Source organism: Fringilla coelebs (assembly GCF_963513975.1).
Source record: "Fringilla coelebs genome assembly, chromosome: 25".
NCBI lineage: Eukaryota > Metazoa > Chordata > Aves > Passeriformes > Fringillidae > Fringilla > Fringilla coelebs.
Window position 1 is genome coordinate 2,500,862 of NC_140051.1, and position 15,451 is coordinate 2,516,312.

Consider the following 15,451-nt stretch of genomic DNA (forward strand, 5'->3'; position numbering starts at 1 on the left):
AGATACCTGCTCGGGCCTCTGGGCTGCTCTGCAGGTGCCTTTCATTACCTCTGGAGCTCTCTTGTTTGTGCTTGGGTGGTTCAGAGGAAGGGGAAAAAAAAATGTGACAAAAAAAGAAAGTCAAGTAGGAAACATTTTAACATGCGAGTGAGTGTCTTCAGATAGCTTTTTTTGACGCTGTGTGCTGTAAAAGCCATTGTCTGTAATTGATTGTGTCTTTATCGTGGCTGTTTGGTGGTTAAGGTGTGAATGTGTGTGGCCGAGGCCTTTCATGACCACGCAGTTGTGGCTCAGCAGCCAGGCTGGGGCTGCGATGGGGCAGTGATGCTTTGGGTGCTTGAGCTCAACCAGTTTTAGGCTCCAGGTGTGGGCAGGAGAGAGACTGAGTGTGGTTCTCACTTAAACCCAGGCCTTTTTGTGACTCCTCACAGCACAGTCCAAAGGGCTCTGGGATGGCTCAGACTTGTCTACAATCTGTGTTTACAACTTTTCACACAGTATTAAATCTTGGCAATTAATTTTGTAGTTTGTCCTAGCAGAATTTTCTGTTTTGCAGTGCGTGAATGATTCTTGAGTTGCAGGGTGTTTTTCTGTGTAGCAGGCAAGGCAATGACAGTAAAAAGGCATTTCAGTGGATTTGTGAGGATTTTGTTACGTACTTCAGGCCATATGTCTTGTGGCAGTTGCATGATATCAAAAAGAATGACAGGATTTTCATCCCAAGGAGCAGCTGAGTGATGCGTGGAAAGGAAAAACACGAGAACATGGAATTTAATTTACTTGTTAGTAAAACAAAATACTTTCCATTATTGAATTGGAGCAGCCAAATAAAAAAAAATGTCTCATTTCCTTTTGCTCTCAGTCATGTCAGGAGGATGTTTCTGTTTGGTGTTCCATTAGGGTTTTGGATCAAAAGGCTTTTAGTGTCAGGTGAGGAGCTGTCTCCACAGCCCTTGGATTTCTGGGGGAATGTGGGGGAACTGGATCTTTTCTTGTCTCCATTTTCCACCTCTGGCCTGAAGCAGCCCCAGCTCTGGGGTGCAAAGTCATGGTCATGGTTCTGCCAGGAGAGGAGAAGCTTTGGGGTGACCTCATTGTGGCCTGCCAGGACCTGAAGGAGCTACAAGGAAGGTGGAGAGGGATTATTTTAATAGCCCTAGAGTGACAGGACAAGAGGGAATGGTTTCAAACTCGGAGCAGGGTTAGATTTGGTCATTAGGGCAAAATGTGAGGATGGTGACAGGGTGCCCAGAGAAGCTGTGGCTGCCCCTGGATCCCTGGAAGTGTCCGAGGTTGGAGCATCCTGGGGTAGTTGAGGGTGTCCCTGCCCGTGGCAGGGGGATGGGAATGAGATGGGATTTAAGGTCCCTCCCAGCCCAAACCATTCTGGGATTCTCTGGTGATTCTCTAATTTATTTCCTGATTTATTCCCTGGCTGAACCTTGCAGCAGAAGCCCAGGCATGGTTGTGGTGTTTGTTCCCAGCTCTGCCATTCCTCTTCATCCCCAGCATTGTGCAGGGTTTGGAGAGGATGGCTTTTGATCACTCTTGTCCCTGCAGAATATTCCCCTTTCCTTTCAGGCTCAGGGAGTCTCTGTTGCCTCTTTCAATCTGCCTCTAAAGCTTAGGATGCAAAGCAGGTGCAATAGAAATAATATTGATGCTTCCACTGTCATTAGATCTCCATGCTATAAATCATCTGACATGTTCAATTCTCTTTGTGTTTGTCAGTCACCTTCCTTGGTGGGATTGAGGTGGGCATTGCCTTAAACCAGGAAAACCCAGCTTGCATCCGTGCCAGATGGTATTAGGAATATAACAGGGTAGCTTGGGCCTGGATTTTTCTCCATATTAGCTTTACATATCTGCATTTTGCATAAATAGAGCTGCCTAAATCCACATTACAGACAGCAGATATTTCCTTTGCCATCCCTGCAGTTTAAGGTGGCAATGATTTGACAGCTGTCACATTTCCCTCGTGCAGGCTGCACTTCTCATCCTTGACATATTTTATATCTCTTGATGATGTCATCATTACCATTAAATACATAAATTAGGAATGTATGAATGGCCATTTCTAATGCTGTTCTGGAGCCAGGGTGATAAATGATGTTTTTATTAAGTCCCCCTCTATTTTTTTTTCCCTTTCTCTTATTTTTGCTCCCTTTCCCAGGAAAGTTGAATGGATTTTAGTGTCTGGCACTGCTGAAACACAGTCAGGCCAGTTCATATCTGAGTGTGTCTGGGCTCATTCTCTCTGTGGACTAAACCTTAACCCAGCTCGTTTTGGTAGTGGTTATGCTCAGGTTCTGTTATCAGAACTCCCAAAGCAGCATCGATTTCTGGTGTCTTTTTCTTCAAGTGCCTTCAGTCTGGAGCAAGTGAGTGCCTGGGGGAGTGGGGGGATATCAGGCATTAAACAAAAAAGGCAGAACAGATGTTGAGGCTCCTCAGTTGGTGGGAGAGCTCCTGACTCGCTGCTCCCCAGCAGCATTTTGGGGGAGCACCTAAAGGCTGCAGGCAGACAGAAAATTATCTCCTAAAGAGCACTTGAGGCTTAAAAACACATCAGCAAAGCGTTCTCCAGGAGAGCCGTGGTGCCTTGCACGGCTGCTGGTGATCTGAGAGAGTTAAACACTGATTTAACTTCCCCTTCTTTCCCTCAGGATGTTCTTTTACTTTGTCAGCTGCTTTTTTTTTCATAGTCCTGGTGCCCATTGGAGCGTATCAAACTCTTCATCTCCAGCCTTATTGCTCTGCTCCTTTATGTTTGTAAACATTTACACCCTCTTAATTTAATCCTCCCTGAGCTATGCTGTATTTGTTCAGAGGCCTCCTAAGGTGGCATTTATCTTGCTGAGCTTAGGAACTCTTTGAGGTAGACATCCCTGAGCTGCTCATCTGGCTCGACTTGATCGTTAGTGGAAGGAAATCTGCACATCCAGGGGACCTTTCTTATCCTAAAGGAATCTAAAATCACTCAGGTGACTGAGCTTCATCCAGCTCTGCATTTAGGTGAGATTTCCCATCTCTTTTAACCTGAAAAAAAAAAAATCAATTTTTGGTCCCTCACTGGTGCTGGGTGGGATTTTTGTGGCTGGATGCTGTTTTTGGTGGGAGGATGGCAGCTTTAAGGTCCATCTGTGACCAGCTGAGGGGTGGCAGGCAGCTGGGCAGGGTTTTTGGAGGAGTTTTCCTGTTGCTGCTGCAGTGTGCCCACATTCCCTGCCTCTGGAGCTCTCCTGGCCAGCTCTGGGCGTTGCTGTGTGCTGTGCATGGCCAGCTGAGATAAGGCCTTTATTCTTCCCAAGGCCACGCTGGGGCCAGGCTGGAATTCTGAAATTCGGCCATTTCCAGCCTCTGCTGGGCCACCAAAGGCCGGCCCGAGCTCGGCTGTATCCTGTTATGACACTGAAGAAACATTTGTGCGCCATTAATTTTTTTTCACTCTCGGAGCTAACTGTGTTTTTCTTCCTGTCACCGTTCCAAACGCACTTCAGGGTTGAGCAATGGCACGGCTGCAGGACTTGCTTTATGTTTCTTTCTGTTTATTAAAGGCCAATAAAAGAAAGGAGGCTCTTGCTTTTTGCAGGACCTCGCTGAGGAACTGGTGACTCTTCTCTGCAGTTGCTTGCAAATGAGTTTTATTTATAACCCTGCTGTAGTTTCTGTTGCTATGATTGGAAAACAGCAGAGGTAGAATTTACACATAATTACCCTTGAGAAGTTTTAATTGGTGATTTGCTCCTGACTTGGTATTAAAATAGACTCTAATTGTTTCTTATCTGCCTTAGATGCACTTTCCCTGTCTCTGGCTCTTTGGAAGTCCTTGTAGTGATTGGGAATTCTTTGACTATATGGTGGGGAAAAAAGGGTTTTATTTCTTCCAGAAAGTCACACCTTAGTGTTACTGACTAGTTAGATATTGTCATGCATTTTTTTAAATTAGTAGAGTTAGTAAAATCCAGTATTTATGGAAAATGGGCTGCAGCATGGCATCTAAGGATTAAAAAGAATAATAGCCTTTGAGTGGGGCTTTTCATCATTGTGCCTTGGCTATGTTTGGAAATTAGCAGTTGACAGAGTCTGTGCATAAATTCCTGTTTTATGCTGCTGTCCTTGAGGCTGGCAGAAGAGAGGACTGTCTGGGGTGTTTACTGCTGGCTGGGACACAAATGCTACCACTTGGTGTTGCATAGTTTATTAGGGCTTTTACTGGAGACAGCAGCTGAGGTGAGCTTGATTTTCTAGTTTTGAGTAGAGCTTGTGGGCGTTGTGATTATTTGGGTGGAGGCAGGAATGATATTTCATCTGTGAGCCCAATTGTATAATTCTCCCTGTGCACAGAACTCCTGTTCATGGCTTTTTAACATTTCAAATCGATGGGTTAGGAAAGGGACCAGGATGTTGGCTCCTTCAGTTTTAGATTTTCAAAATTCTGGTCTGCATCTACAGGAATTTGGCAGCAAAAAAAAAAAAAAGACTCAGTGCTGTCCTAGCTTAAGAAGGAAAGTGCAGCTTGCCCTTGGAGTTTGCTGAGGTCACTGGTGGGGTTTGTGGGTGTTCACTGGTGTCCTTTAACTTCCATGACCTGTGTGGGAGGAGGTTCCTTTGTCCTGGAGGGTGACAGCAGTGAGCACAGTTGTCCTGCTGGAAATCAAAGAGTCCTCTGTTCCCTCTCACAACTGCTCTGGACCTTGTTGTACAAGTGATGGTTTTGTGGAAGTAGTGATTAGTGTGGAAGTGGTGTTTTATTGCAGAAGTAGTGATTTAGGCACTGGAGATTGCAGCAGTGCATCCCAAGGCTGTAGGGAGCATGGGTGGATTTGCCTGGGGAAGGTGGTACACACACCTGGACCTGTTATTTTCCATATTTCATGGCTAGACACCAGGATTCCTGTTATTTTCCATATTTCATGCCTAGACACCAGGATTCTTGTTATTTTCCATATTTCATGGCTGGACACCAGGATTATTTGGTTCTTTCCTGCAGTGGGGTCTCCCAGTGAATTTAAAGAATTTAAGTAGCTTCAGTGACAGCTTCTGTTTTCCCAAGAACTTTGGAGTACAACCATCAGGGATTTTCACATTAACTGTTGCTTTCCCATTTTTCCTGCAGTATTTTGAGCAATATCCTTCATCCCTCGTGGTTAGAATCCTCACCCCCACCTGGGCAGCCCTGTGTGTAGTTTGCAGTTCTGCAGAGTGTCTCAGAGAGGAGCAGTGTTTGCTTTGCTCTGGAGACTGAATTCTCCACTCCTCCTCGAGGTGGTCCTTGGGGTCACCAGGGAGATATGTTGGCTGTGCTGCTTGGAAGATAAGCTCAGCCTCTTGCCTTGAGCCTTTATCCTCCAGGTTTCTCCCTGAATACCTCTTCCTTCCCTCTGAAAATTAGCAGTTGGAGATTTATTAATGAATCCCATTTGTATTATCCTCGAATTTCTGGTGGTTTTATTGCTGTAAAAATGCTTCTTGCAGCATTCCAGATATTCCTCTGCCTAAGCACTCCCTCTGATATTTTATCTGCTTTGAGATAAGCAGATTTTCCAGTGTAAGAGATGTCAATAGCACTAAGAGAAAATAGATTTAAATGCATATTTTCAGGTAGGTGATGCTGTGTTCTGTGGCCCTGCTCTGGATAATTAGTAGGTTTAAAGAATAGAAGTCTTAGTTCATGTCTCAGCTTGATTAAACGAAGGGTCAGGAGCCTGGATGTTGGTAATATCTCAACATCAGAAGAGAGGGCTTAAAATAAGGACAGGAGAAACAGCAGCAAGGGAATCAGTAAAATGAAAAGGGATGTAAAACGTGCAGTGTTTGATTAGGAATGCAAAAGGGATAAAATACAAGACAGGATACATACAAAATAGCAACAGCACGCTTAGAAAAAGACAGGAAGAAGCAACGTTTACTCATTTTTCTTTGAAAAGAAAACACGTAAAAATAAATACATTAAACTGACAGGAAAAAACAGCGTCCTTATGTTTCAAATGTAAGCATAAGTATAAATAGTAAAAGCCAAACAAACAGTGCTCAGCCTGTGACATTCACAGATCGCCTGGATGTTTTGTTATCACCCTGCATCCTTTCCTTGAGGATTTTCAGTGTTGTGTCTGTTTGACTTCTGAGGCCCATGGGCAGGAACCCTTTCTTGCAGCCTGGTAAATAAGAAACATTGCTGTTTACATTTGTTGGCAAACACTTCAATGTGATCCTGTGGGGCTATTTTAAGCTCTGTTTTGACAACTCTGAAAGGTCTGGGCTGGGATGTTCGGTGGCAAAAGGGTTTCATGGAATTGCTGTGGCACTGGGAAAGATCACAGCACGGGTTTCTGTACTTGGAATAATTCTGGTGTGGTGTGGGTCATTGTCCTGTCTGTCCCTGGGATGCTGTCAGCTGTCCTGGCAGGAGGGGCATGGTCACAAGTGACACTGGGGCTCAGCTCTTCCACAAAATAAATCTTTTATGGGCAGGGAGCAGGGTTGGGTAAAAGCTGAACTGTGTGAATTAAGCAGCAGGGCCTCTCCTGGTGCTCCAGAGAAGTTAAAAACCTAAGAGGGAATCTCCATGTTCTGGCAGCTCTTGGTTGCTCTCAGTTGGCACAAGAGCTGTGGCTGCGAGGGCAAAACTCAAACTGGTTTCACTCCTGAGCTCTTGGAATGTGTTTTGGAAATTTTCAGGGATATTGGTGGGAACCTGAATTTTGTTCAGATGCTGCTCCTCGCTGAACCTGTGAGCAGCAGCACAACTGACCCTTGTCTGTGTGAGAAGCCGCTCCTGAATTTATTTGCAGGTGGTGAATCCTGGTTTGTGCTATCACCTGCAGTCCTGGGTGACTTCCCAAGTGGAATCAGTCACCTAAGAAGAGTTCAACACTCTTTTCCAGAGTGAGCTGCAGTGCTGGAGAGGGTCTGGAAAACTTAGGTGGGACCTGGCTTGACCTGAGCAAGCATTTCCCAGTGTGGAGGAGAAGCCCCGTTAATAAAGCACCAGCCTGATGTGAGACAGGCAAAGGACTGGGAGTCCACCACTCCCATAAACATACAAGCTTCAACCTGCAGGCTCACCTGAAGCATCTGATGGCTGCTTGAAAGTCTTTTTTAGCCTGTTATGATAGTGGCTGTTGGTGCAGCTCCTTGGCAGCACTTCAGACAAGGCGTCTCCTCTGAGTGCTCCGTGCCACAGAGGCACCGCTGCCTTGCTGCTGTGCCCAGATGCAAAGAGAGGGTTCTGCTGCCAGAAAAGGGATGGAGAACGTGGAGAGGCAGAGAATTCAAGGAGGGAAGCCATCCCGAGCCAGCAGAGAGAGGAAATAGGAAAAAGCTGCAGTGCAAGACAGGAGAAATCAATAGGAAGTGAGTGAGAGGGAGAGCTGGTGGCAGCTGCCAGACAGCAGAGAGGTTTCCTGCCTGCCCCAGGGCCAGGAGCTGCTCAGGGAGGGCAGAAAGGGCTGAGAAGGCAGGGCTGGAGCCCAGGGTGCTGGGCAGGGCTGGAGGAGCCCCTCAGAGCCTGGGAGTGCCCGGCTGGCTCTGGGTGACAGCAGCTCCCGTGTGGCAGTGTCATTATGTCCCAATAATTCTTGTTCTTCTGCGAGCAGTTCCTGTTCTTCTTTCAAAGCTGCTGCTCACAATGCTGTTTTCTGCTCTGTGTCAATAGGATTTATTTATTTATTTATAAATTATAATTATTATCGTGTCCTAAATGAGGCAGTGACCTCAGCCAGAAGCGAGCTGCTGTTCTGGGGATTTAAAAGAGGGATTTTCCCTGCTGCTGCAGACTCTGTCCTGACTGAGGCAGCAGCATCAGCTCTGGCAAACATCCAGGGGGACCTGCAGTAGAGGAGAGTGAATTTATATCATATGGGCTTGCTAAATGTGAGGATGGGGGGATCCTGGTGTGCCAAGGGTAAAAGAGATCTCCTGGAGCTGGAGTGCAGCTCTGCAGCTGGCAGTTTGTTCCAAAGAGGCACCAAATGATAGGCTGTGGTTTGCCCTGTGGTCTGGGGAGTGGAAGTGGTTGCTGTGGGCACAGATCTGAAACCAGCAGCCTCGGTGGCTCTGCTGGGGAAGGTGCTCTGGGATCCTGCACGGAGCCCTCTGCAGTTCCTGCGGGGTTTGCTTTGCTGGGAGGATGCGTTAAAGGCTGTGGGGTGCCCAGAGGAGCACCTGTGCAGGTGCTGCTCTGCCCTGAACCATCAGCAGTAAAGGCAAACACCTTCCAACAATTCAGAAATAATGTAAAGGCAAACACCTTCCAACAATTCAGAATTAATGTAAAGGCAAACACCTTCCAACAATTCAGAAATAGTGTAAAGGCAAACACCTTCCAACAATTCAGAATTAACGATCTAAAAGAACAGAGCTCTCTTGATCATTACTTCCTAGAAATATCTGGATTATTCACCTAGATATCTGATCTCTAGGTTTAGATGCTTCAGTGTTGGGTGATTTGGTATAATTCTGGGAATTGGTAAATGTTATTTGCCACTTTGAGGACAACTGAAAGCCCCAAGTTTTACACTCAGGTCACTCATGTTATGGAAATTTCTGTGAGAATGAAATAGTGAGGGGGAAAAAAAGAGTCAAGCACATGTGTCTTGCAGTATATCTTTCTGATACCTGATCTCTTTAGATACCTCATTGCTGGGTGATTTGATGTAAAAATTTGATAATTCTGGGAATTGGTAAATATTATTTGCCCCTTTGAGAGGAAGCCTCAAGTTTCACACTCAGGTCACTCACATTATGAAAATTTCTGTGAGAATGAAATAGTGAGGGGAAAAAGGGGGGGAAAAAAAGGCAAGCACATGTTTCCTGCAGTATATTTTTCTGATATCTGATCTCTTTAGATACCTCATTGCTGGGTGATTTGGTGTAAAAGTTTGATAATTCTGGGAATTGGTAAATATTATTTGCCCCTTTGAGTGGAAGCCCCAAGTTTCACACTCAGGTCACTCACGTTATGGAAACTGCTGTGAGAATGAAATAGGGAGGGGGAAAAGTGGGAGAAAAAAAAGGCAAGCACATGTTTCTTGCAGTATATCTATCTGATATCTAGATGTCTAGGTATCTGATCTCTTTGGATATCTCATTGCTGGGTGATTTGGTGTAAGAGTTTGATAATTCTGGGAATTGGTAAATATTATTTGCCCCTTTGAGTGGAAGCCCCAAGTTTCACACTCAGGTCACTCACGTTATGGAAACTGCTGTGAGAATGAAATAGGGAGGGGGAAAAGTGGGAGGAAGAAAAAGGCAAGCACATGTTTCTTGCAGTCTGGAAAGCTGCAGGAATGTTGGTTCTGGCTGTAAATGCTGCCGTGGTGTTTACTTTGGATGTTCACCAGTGCAGCTTCAGCTGAACGTATGGCACAGCCCAGGCTGACCTCCCCTCCCCTCCCTTTCCCTTTCCCTTCCAGCAGGTTTGCTCTCAGCTCTCCCTCTCCCAGGACATCCAGCAGAGCTTTCTGGTGTCTGCACCTGCTCACCCTCCCTCACCTTGGCCTCCCTCTGTCCCTGCAGCTCCTGGCCCTGCTCATCCAGGCACAAGCCCAGGTTTAGGGCAGGAAAACCCTTTTTGGATGGCATGGGGGTCAGCAGGAGGGGACAGTCCCTGGGGGAGGCTCTTCCCTCTCCCAGAAGCAGAGAATAGCTGGGAGGGGGAGAGGAAACAGCCTTGCAGCAGTTTGGGGCTGCCTGGAAAACTCTAAATCCTCTCCCTGGAATTCAGCCAGATGAAAAGAACCTGTCCCTTCCCACTCCATTCTTTTATTTATTTAATATTTTTTTAATATTTTTATATTTAATTTTTAAAATTTATCTCTGTTTTTATAATCATCCCAGATCCTGGGAGGTGGCTCAGCTGAGCCTCCTCACAGGAACATCACAGCAGCTCAAAATCTGCTGAAAATGTTCTGCTCCATCTGTCGCTCTCCATATCCAGAGAAAATGGCTCCTTCCCATCTCCAGATTGATTCTTGGGGTACTGATGGGATTTGATCAGCAAAGGTCTCAAGGAATTTAAAGTTTACACTTGAAATAAGTTGGTTTCTCTGTTTTTTTTAATTGGGGAATCTGGCTGTGTTCTGGTCCTGGTAATGCAGGCACAATCCCTGGGAATATATATTATATATATAATTTTGTGGAATATATTCCCCCCAAATGAATGGTGCTGTATAGTGTATATAGGGATTTAGGGTTTTCCTTTCTTTTATTCTTTTTGTTTAATTAAATGCCTTTTAGATCAAAAAGCTTGCCCCAAAAGAGCATTTCAAAGAAAGAGAAAAATAACAAAGAACATGCAAATAATGAGGTGGGGTTTGTTGTTCTTTTTTTCTTTTTGTTAAATAAAAAAGGTAGTTTGTAATTGGTTTTGGGGATGAGCACAAAGGGACTCTGGGCACTTCAAACAAGGACTGTGATTTGTTTATTTAAATTGTAAATTTCAATGTGAAAATCTCTTCATCTTCTCCTCTGAGTCGTATTTGGATCACTTTGCTGTGGCAGTAAATCTGAATAAATGTAAAATACAACGAGGAGCTGTGTGGCAGTGAGGAGCCCTCAAACCTCTGGGATTTTAGGGAATTCTCTCTCAGTTGAGCTAAGGCTGGTGGCAGCATCCCTGGGTCTGTTCCCCAATTCCCTGAAAAAGCTCAGGAAGAAATACCCAGCAGCAGCTGAATTTTGTCTGTAGGACCAGGAGCTGCCTGGGCTCTCCCCCTCTCCCTCTGCTCCATCACGTGGAGATGTTTGCTTTAGATTAAAGCCCTGCTCTGGCATCCTGGTGCTTTCCCTGCTGCAGCAAATACCTCGGGAGGAGTTCTCTTACTGAACAGAGAGCAAACTGCTTTTCCCTTTGCTTTAATGCCTCAGCACCCACATTCTGCTGGCAGTCAGGGCTTCATTTCTACATTTACAGGTTCCTTGCAGATGTGCTGGCTTGGACCATCTCAGTTCCTTCAGCTCAGCTGCTGGTCCTGGTGACCACAAGTGCCTTTTTTACACACAGAATGCTGTATCCAAAAGAACGGCATAACTCGCTTCAAAGAATTAAATCCAAGTTGTCTTGGCTCGACAAATTGCAAAAACATGTTGCAGTGACTTCTTAGAATCTTGTCCAGCTGTGAGTGGCACAGCACATGGGTGTTAAAGACTCAACACTGACATTCTGCTGATGACCAGGGCTTAATTTTTACATTTACAGCTTTGTGGTGTTTTCAGAGATCTCTGACAAAGGAAGGGATGGTGAATCTGACTCCCATGTTCCCAGAAGGCAAATTGATTATTTTATGATACTGTATTATATAAAGAATACTGTACTAAACTAAAGAGTAGAGAAAGGATACAGAGGCTAAAAGATAATAATGAAAACTTGTGACTCCTTCCAGAGTCTGACACAGCTTGGCCCCAGTTGGCCATTAAGTCAAAACATTCACCTGTGAGTAAACAGTGCCCAAACCACATTCTAAACCAGCAAAACATAGAAGAAGCAAATCAGATAAATGATTATTTTCACTTTTCTCTGAAGCTTCTCAGCTTCCCAGGAGAAAATCCTGGACAGAAAGATTTTTCAGAAAATGTGACAGTGATACAGGGCTCTTGGACCATCTCAGTTCCTGAAGCTCAGCTGTTGGTTCTGGTGCTAACACAACATTTTGTCAGTCCTGTGGGATGTGGACAGCTGATGGGTGATCCATGTGTCTGGTTGATGCAGAGGAAATTGGAAAGGAAAGGCTGTTTGGTTGTGGTTTCTTTCAGGCATGGGTGACTCTGATCTAGCTGCTCACAGCCAGCATAATTCAGCTTTCTGTAGGTGAGCTGTGTGCATGCCCTGCTAAAACAGAAATTACAACACTTTATCTTATCTATGTAATGGATAATTCAGTTTTCTGTAGGTGAGCTGTGTGCATGCCCTGCTAAAACAGAAATTATAACACTTTGTTATCTATTTAATGGATAATTCAACTTTCTGTAGGTGAGCTGTGTGCATGCCCTGCTAAAACAGAAATTATAACACTTTGTTATCTATTTAATGGATAATTCAACTTTCTGTAGGTGAGCTGTGTGCCTGCCCTGCTAAAACAAGTTATAACACTTCATGTTGTCTATTTGATGGTCAGATGTTACCTGCAAAGCAGTCAATGGGTTAAAATTTCTTTGATTTCTGCCCTGCTGAGGGGCAGGAACACCTCATGTCCAGCACAGTACAAATAATGAGTAAATAATCAAAAATTCAGGTGAATCAGCTGCCAGGCCCCTCAGAGGAGCTGTGGGAACGTTCCTGCCTTGGAATCACAAACCAGGGGCAGATGTAGGAGTTAAACAATAAAATTGGAGTTAAACAATAAAACTTCCTGGCAGGGTTTGAACCTTTCCTTCCCTCCCTGTGTGTGCCCTTGGTGCTGGGCTTTAGGGGAAGGGGAGATGGAGCCCTGGAGTGGCTGTGGGTATCCATAGGGAGTCAGAGTCAGAAATAAAGTGAATTTTGGGGGTCATAAACTGGTGTTTGGCTCATGAACAGTACCTGGAAACACAAAAATTTAGTGGTTTTTGTTGTACTGAAGCAGTGGTAAAATAAAAGTGTGTTTTAATGCATTAAAAAATGGATTTCTGCCTTTGCAGAGGCCAGGGCTGTGAGTACAGGTATTGCTGTTTGCGTTTTAACTTGGGTTTTTCTGCCCTGCTTTTGCATTTGGGTCTGTAATGCTGCAGGTGTGGGATGCAATAATGATAAAGCCAGTCCTGACTTGTTCTGGGGTCAACATTTTGATGTTGATCCTGTCCTTGAGTCTGTTTATGTTTTGTACTGTAAAAGTGGGCTGGGATGAAATTTATGGTGAATTAAAAAGGACCTGCAGAATTCTTTGGAAAGAATAAATGGAGCTCTGCCCCTCCCTCCCTGCTTCTTGACAAATAGTGAGCAGTTCATGGAGTTTTATAGGCCTGGAAGTATTTATTGCTGACAATTCCCAGCCCTGGAGTCAACCAGAACAAGGTATTGAGTGCTAAACCCATGGAACTAGTCCTGTGCTTTTTCTCTCTCTCTGAATTATGACACAGATTTAACAAGTGTGCTCAGTTTGCTGTGAATGAAATGGATTTTGCCTTAGCAAATGGAGTTTCCCAGCTCTCACTGCTCTCTTTTCAAATGGTCAGCTATAGAATAATTACTTTTTTCTAATTTATGCTGTTTTGGCATGGACTCAAGTTTGCATTTAGTGGCTGGCATCAATATTACATTTTAGCGCTGCTTTGGGGGGGCTTTTTTTTTTTTTTTTGGGGTCAGACTTACTGGAATTGGTTGAACTTAATTCAATGACAGGATAAGCAAAAATTTGTTTAGATAGGCTGTTCTGAAATGTTTAATGCCTTCTAAAATTGTTCATGGTAAAAGATCAAGGAAGGAAACTCGGTGACCTTTACAATGCAGCTCCATAGAACTCATTTTCCTATGCCAGAAGTCAGCCCAGACAATGAAACTGAAAGAGGGTTCTCTTTTCATAAAGGATCTTTCATGTTTTGCTTGTGCAGATTTATTTTTTTATCACAGATTTAGCAGACTTCACAGCTGTCTTTTAATCAGTTTCCATATTTGTACCAGAACTTTCTTATTTTAATTACTGTCTGTAGAAACCATTCAGCTGCTTGTTGGGTGACACAGTCGAAAATGATAATTTTCTGTAATTCTTTTCTTGGCTTAGATCACTCCAGTAATATCTATTAGCAGCAAATGCTCAGAGTTAAGATTTTGTGCTGGAAGTTTTAATAATTCAGTGTTCTGGGGTTTTTTTTAGGGCTGATTTTAAAAGCAGACAGCTGTGCTCCAGCCTTGTAATGATTGACTCTAAGCTGGGTTGCCAGTCTGATCCTAACTTGTGCTGAGCTGGGCTTTTGGCTCAGCTGCCTGCAGCCCAGGAGGTGGTTTTGTCCAGAGCACAGGATTTGGGTGCTGAATCATCCTCAGTAAAAAATTGAGCTGTATCCAGCAAGAAAGTTGATTTTCCCACCCACTCACTTGATCAGTTTCTCCCCTGTCTAAATCACTTTTGCTTTTTCCTTTGTGGGTTGTACTTCTGCATGTGATTTAATCTTTTATTTCTTCTGTGCTAGCTTTAATTTGAATTTTCCCTGGCATGGTGCAGATGCTGTCCTCAGGTTTCACTCAGTGACTGTTACAGCCCACGATTGTACTTGAAAAATTAAAAAATTGAGGGTTTTTCTTGAGGCATTCTCATCTCCATCCTAAAAACATTTGCTTAACTTACATAGCAAAATGCTGTGAAAATTGAAAGTTTGCAGGAATTCTGGCCTGTGCATTGCCTTCCCAAATCAGTTGAATGTGCCAAATAGCTGTGATATTTTCTGTACATCACAAGGTGTCACTTCTTTTTTAAAAAAGGAATTCTGGTGCTGATGTGAGGCAGAATGGCTGATCAGAGCAGAGTTCCCACTTCAATTGTCCATCTCCTTTTTTACTGCAAAAACAATTTCCTGTTTCTGTGCCTCAGTTTTTTTGTTTTCCCAGCTAAGTTCCAGTAATTGAAGGAGCTGAGGTAACGAAGGGCTGGTCTGTGTGAGGCAGTGGCTTTGGAAAATGATTATTTTATCTGCTCTAAGCTGTCTCCTCTGGCTTGCAGAAATGCCTGAGAGGAAGCTGCTATGTCTTTAACTTCCACTGCCTCTTATGTAACCCAGCATAGCTGGGATACTCACATGAAATATTAACTCATTTCCTCATCAGGTTGTCTCCTGCTTTCCATAAAACACATCCAGAGTACCCAGAGAGAAAATTTCTCAGTCCTTTGCTGCTTGTAGAGCAATAAAAGGTTTTGAGACAACACCCAGAGTCTTTTTTTTGATGGAGAAAAGAAAATATAAAATTCCCCACGCTTGATTAAAGTGCAGTTTTGTGCCTGTAACACCTTTGTGGCTTTTTGTGGGGCAGGATTTTCACTCTTGAAAAGACTCAGGTGTTTCTCAGAGGTGTCTGAAAGGTGGAGGTCATTGGGTGGGCTCTGAGCCCTTGCTGAAATATGTCAGATTTCTTCCATTTCTTCTTGTCTGTGCTTTTATATTTACACATTCTCTCAAAAAAAAAAAAAAAAACCAAACCCAACCCATAGCAGTCTTCTGCTAGTTCCTGTTTATTTAGGATGTGTGGGATGGACTTTGTTCCTTGATATAAAATAGGAGAAATGAACATTCTGAGCCCAGAGAAAAGGGAGAGAACGAGGGTCAGTGCTAATGTAAAACTCTGGGGAGTATTTGCATATTCTGATGGGGGAGCTGGGCAGCCATTCTCTCACTGGGGATTTTTGGGGCTAATAAAAAGTATTGTAGAGTTTTTTATTGATTGATGGGATGTGGTAAATTACTAGGGATTCACTGCTTAAAAGTGCCAGTGTCCATCTATCCCCTATCCTGGTGGTGCCTGTATGGAATTCTTTGTCAAGAA

The 15,451-nt window shown here is 44.1% G+C and overlaps 1 protein-coding gene across 2 annotated transcripts in view; it reads left to right on the forward strand.

Moving 5' to 3' along the window:
• Window positions 1–15,451, forward strand: part of ARHGEF12 (Rho guanine nucleotide exchange factor 12) — an 84,610-nt gene that overhangs the window by 2,834 nt on the left and 66,325 nt on the right. The window lies entirely within an intron of this gene.